Source organism: Onychostoma macrolepis, chromosome 05 (genome assembly GCF_012432095.1).
Source record: "Onychostoma macrolepis isolate SWU-2019 chromosome 05, ASM1243209v1, whole genome shotgun sequence".
Taxonomy (NCBI): domain Eukaryota; kingdom Metazoa; phylum Chordata; class Actinopteri; order Cypriniformes; family Cyprinidae; genus Onychostoma; species Onychostoma macrolepis.
In genome coordinates this window covers 35,078,596-35,084,705 of record NC_081159.1, presented here as the reverse complement: position 1 = coordinate 35,084,705, position 6,110 = coordinate 35,078,596, and positions in this window count along the sequence as shown.

Genomic DNA, 6,110 nt, shown 5'->3' with positions numbered 1-6,110 from the left:
CCCTGGAGAGGATTGTGAAACAAAACCCATACAAAAATGTGGGGGAGATTCACGAAGAGTGGACTGCAGCTGGAGTCAGTGCTTCAAGAACCACTACGCACAGACGTATGCAAGACATGGGTTTCAGCTGTCGCATTCCTTGTGTCAAGCCACTCTTGAACAACAGACCGCGTCAGAAGCGTCTCACCTGGGCTAAAGACAAAAAGGACTGGACTGCTGCTGAGTGGTCCAAAGTTATGTTCTCTGATGAAAGTAAATTTTGCATTTCTTTTGGAAATCAGGGTCCCAGAGTCTGGAGGAAGAGATGAGAGGCACACAATCCACGTTGCTTGAGGTCCAGTGTAAAGTTTCCACAGTCAGTGATGGTTTGGGGTGCCATGTCATCTGCTGGTGTTGGTCCACTGTGTTTTCAAAGGTCCAAGGTCAACGCAGCCGTATACCAGGAAGTTTTAGAGCACTTCATGCTTCCTGCTGCTGACCAACTTTATGGAGATGCAGATTTCATTTTCCAACAGGACTTGGCACCTGCACACAGTGCCAAAGCAACCAGTATCTGGTTTAAGGACCATGGTATCCCTGTTCTTAATTGGCCAGCAAAGTCGCCTGACCTTAACCCCATAGAAAATCTATGAGGTATTGTGAAGAGGAAGATGCGATATGCCAGACCCAACAATGCAGAAGAGCTGAAGGCCACTATCAGAGCAACCTGGGCTCTCATAACACCTGAGCAGTGCCACCGACTGATCGACTCCATGCCGCGCGGCATTGCTGCAGTAATTCAGGCAAAAGGAGCCCCAACTAAGTATTGAGTGCTGTACATGCTCATACTTTTCATGTTCATACTTTTCAGTTGGCCAAGATTTCTAAAAATCCTTTCTTTGTATTGGTCTTAAGTAATATTCTAATTTTCTGAGATACTGAATTTGGGATTTTCCTTAGTTGTCAGTTATAATCATCAAAATTAAAAGAAATAAACATTTGAAATATATCAGTCTGTGTGTAATGAATGAATATAATATAATTTCACTTTTTGAATGGAATTAGTTAAATAAATCAACTGTTTGATGATATTCTAATTATATGACCAGCACCTGTACATTTGTTTGTTTGCCATAGTTGCCAGAACACGAATGTTTGTTGAGTCATGGAACGCACTAAGGTCGGAATCAGTTGGGACATCCGATAACTCCATTTGACCTATCGGTAAGCCCCGCCCCCCTTAGTTACTGTTGCTCCCTCGGACAAACAAAGGGAGTTGCTCACTGTCTTTCAATGACAGCTGCAGTGTGAAAACCTTGTCCCACGATGTTTTTGAACAATTTTGAACACAGAAGGCCACTAAATGGGAATTAAATATTCCATGGAGATATTTATAAAATATAAAAAAAATAAATATGGTGGGTAACTCGAAGCAAGGATTTACAGATCACAATGCAAGCGGGAAGTCTCATATTACGGTTGGTCATCACGATCGCAGATCAACACTATTCATGTATCGCAGGGTACGATTAAATTAATGTTCATTTAACCAGTTTAATATGGAGAGGCACTGAAATGTAGACCTTCGTTTATGTGTTTTTTGACCTACACTGTACAAGACGCGGCCACCCCTAAAATGACACTGGCCACCCCATTGGCCCCCCCAAACAGAAAGAGTGGAGTTTTTTTTAGAATAATATATATATATTTTTTTTTACATAAATTAACACAGACATTGACGAAACACTACATTAAAAATAAATATAATAAACTTGTATTATGTGTACCGTAGAATTCGCTCTCAACCCCTCCCCCTCTTTACCTGCGTTGCGGCGAGAGACTTCGCGCCATAGATATAATATACGTAGACGCCTCATGACATGCTGGAACGTATTCCAGCGTCGCCGCCATATTGCTTGGGTCTCCTCGCTCTACGATAGCAGCGGAGTCAACGGAGAGCGAGCAATTTATGCCCGTATTTTGTGCAGTTTACTGTTGCAATAACCCGCGCAGATACCAGATCGCGTGGGATTACCTTTCACAAGTAAGATTGAACAATAATTTTGGTTATTTTACCATTTATAATATTATGTCATCGTAACTAACGTTACTTACGTGTAACATTATTACAGCAGGAACTGGTACTCTCTCTCATTATCTCTTGCTGTTTTTTTTTTCTGTTCTTCAACGTTCAGAGGATGTGTTCTTACTCGGGGACATCATTTCATGCTTGTGTCATTTGTGGTCAGTGGCGCCTGCAGGTGTACGGCTGTACGCACTGTGTGTACCATGAGCGCTCAGACTGACCTGAGATTTGCCCCGCAAACATTTCAGCAGTAGATTATAGCCGTATTTCTATCTACCCGTAAAATTTATAGTGAGAAGTTCTTTAAAATCATCTGGATTAAAGTAATTTTTACAGCTGTTTTTAAAGCATTTTGCTGCATGGATAAAAAAATAGGCTAATAAATAATTCACATATCATGCAGACAAAATTTCGTTGCAGAAAACCCTTTAAATGTTAAGGAATTAAGAGCAGAGCAACGTAAAAATCAGAAAAAATATAATCGGGCCTGTTTTAGGCTTTTCCTTATTTTTATATTTTAGACGGTGATGAAAAATGACTTGCCATCTCCTCATTGGACGAGCCTTTAGAGAGAAATGCATCTTTACGGATTACATAATGAAAGAGTTTTTGTTTTCGATTTGAATTATTTCGTTTTAAAGTAGTAATTTAAAGCTTTCTATAGATATATTTATCATATTTGTGACTCAATTCGTTTCAGTTCATCATTGTGGAGCGCTCCTGTTCAAGACGAGACGGCAAGCGCATCTGTTTTCCTATTTATTTTAATAAAAGCACAATGTTTTTTTATATTGTGAATGCACACAAATAAAAGTAGACCCTTTACAGTTCCGAATGAACAATTAAACTTGTTTCTTTATTAAAATATAAAATTCATTCATTTATCAATATGCCATAGCCTACCATATGTCTTTGTTAAAGAGCATAATACAAAGTCTTTTAGCATGAAAGCACGTATTTTTTAATGTGTGACAGCGTCTAAATCTAAAAAACTAAATCTCTGCAGTTTGTAACAAACCAAACCGTGTGAAAATCCGGTAAAAATTCGGGGAGTTATGATTATTGTAGTTGGGGATACACATTCCTCAGTAGAAATTAATGCAGGAGGGGCGCATTGGAGACCCATCCAAGATGGCGACCGCGCTGTACGTCAGCTCCAATAGGCAGCGTCAGTCTATGAGGCGTCTACGTATATTATATCTATGCTTCGCGCACTCACACAGCCGCGCTATCGAAGCATACTGCAGCACATGGTCTGTTCAAGTTTGAGAGATGCAATCAACGTGAGAGAGGAAACTTACAAGTAAAACTTAGTTTTCGTATGTTATATAAAACTTAGTTTATTCTGTCAAACTCACATAATACAATACTGTTTGGCTATAGATTAGGCGTCACTAAGGCATTAATTACGAACTGATCTAAGTTTTTATTAGATTAATATTACTCGGGGCTCTACAGTGCGACCATTTCAGTTGCATTTGAGGCTGAAAATTAGGCTACGTGCTACTATGAAAAAAATATTTAGGAGAAACGTGCGACTGACCCAATCAGCATATTTGAGTTTGCGCTGAAGGAGCTTCAAAGGTTTCTAACGTACTCACAACGTGTTTGGCTGCGTTGAGTAATGTAGCCTATCACTTACAGACGTATCCACTCATTATAATAAACAACGCGAAGACAGACTGTAAATTAGAGATTCACTGTGCAGTGCAAGGAGCTGATTATAATAGAGTTTTGTGAGATCGCAAACTAAGATGAGTGACAGGTCTTAATGATTATTAAGGGAGTTTGCAAATGTGATGGATTTAATACAACAGTTCATTAAACAAGAAGTTAATATTAATTTAAGTGACTTATATTTTCTGACTACAACAGTAGGCTATTGCCTTATTTTGCTCTATTTCGTCAACGAAAATAGTTTCCGACAAAGTAACAGCTGAGCCGCTGCACATCTCCATTCAAACACAGCTGTTTTGTTTATGCATGAGCTGCGTTTTTAAATGAATCTAGTGTCAATAAAGACAGTCATGTACTTCGTTTCTGAATGAATCAGCCGTTCAAAGGAATCAAATAAATGAATGATTCAGTGATAAAATCAGTGACATGCTGCCACCTGCTGTCAGTTTTAGTTTAATTTTTAAAGTGTATTTCCTCTTATTTAAATCATTTAATATTTCTATATTCAAAATTTTATATTTAAAACATTAACCTCAACATGAATTCATGAATTTAATTGCACTCTCAGCTTCATTAAACATTTGAAAATACACCTACAAGCCACTTGTGTGGTCTTCTGTGCCACCTCTGTAGTACAAATTTATTCCTTAAATACTGATTTCATTTGATTGATAACTTATTGTTATTCTACTTTTTATGCTGTTGTTTTAATTAGAAATGTTAAAAAGCTTATACATTTTTGAACTGATAAATAAAAGATGACATACTTTTAATAAAGTTAGAAAAATGCCACTACAAAGGTAAAAACAAAATTCCCTGTAAATAATTTTAAGGAGTCAAATATCACCTCGTAATGGGATTTTTAATTATTGATTAGAAGGTGCACCTAAATTTTTGACCGTACTCCTAAAAAGAAAAGTAAGCATAGAGCTCTGTTACTCCATGAGTTGATCTGTAAATTATTGCAGATTTGGGCAACATTTAATGCACTATCTTTGGCTCTTAAAGTAACATATGTAGAACAGTTTTTGTTACCCAGACAGACAAGTAGTATTTTATTAATTTATGTCTGAACAGAAACAGAAAATATTTAAATTAAGCACTGACAGCATATTTCCACAAAAAATGTAGGGTTTATGATAAATAATCGAAATGAAGAGGAAAGCAGTCAACATCCACCTTCTTCAGCAAAAGGTCTGTAAATTCTAAGAACATTTATAGCTTCATTTACTGCAACAGTCAGTGTACCAATTGTTTTGATGAAGTGATGGGTTAAACATCTATGCTTCTTGTTTACTTTTACTCTCATTTGAAATTAATTTGCACTCCAAATAAATATGAGGGTACTTGCAGTTGAATTGCAGAGCGACTTGTTTTTCTATTTTGCTCTATACAGATTTTTTACATTTTGCTCTGTATAGTAATAGCCTACTGAAATTTATATGCTCCCAGATTTAATGGTAACACCAAAAAGTATTGTCTGCCATTAGATTTAGGCATGCAACACGTTTTTGTATTGTGCCACCCTAACATTTTATACTGGCCCCTTTCGGCCACCCTATAAAAAAAATCCTGGAGGCGCCACTGTGTAGGGTGGCACTGCTGCTCTTTGCAGATGATGTTGTCTTGATGGCCTCATCGGGCTGTTGCCTTCAGTGATTACTGTGATGGTGATAAGGGTTGGCACCTCCAAATCCGAGAGCATTGATATCACCTGGAAAAAGGTGTATTGTACTCTTTTGGTACGAGGTAAATTGCTTTCTTAAGAGGGTAAGTTTAACTATCTCAAGGTGTTTTTCACAAGTGAGGGTAGGACTAAATACGAGGTTCATAGGCAAATTGGTACAGTGACAGCAATAATGCAGCCATGGTACAACATCATTAAATCTTCAATGATTATAAAGATGACCGATATATTGTATATAGTATAGAATCAGGTCATGAGCCATGCAGTTTTCGCCTGGGAAGACCTGCTGGAGAAGTAGAAAGTAGTATGCTGTCTTACTAGCCCAACCTTTTTCATATGAGGTGTGCACTTGGCACAGAAGCTTAACTTATCATTCTCAGTCTTCAGGTTTTCTGAGTAGCCACATCAGGGTCTAAGCAGATGAGGGCACTTTTCCTTGTGGCAGAGAGTTGGATTGCTGAAGCCATTTAGAAATCGAAGCAATTATTTTTTCTCCCCATTCTCAAGTAAAGGATTTGGACTTTGACTGGTGCGGTTTCATATGCTATTGGAAGCACTCCAATATTACAGAATTCTGAAAGCAATCAAAAGCAGCCTTGGAGCTGATTGCCTTTCCTGAACAAATGCTTAATTAGGAACTTAATTGGGAATTAGTATTAATTAGGAGAGGTATTTTTATTT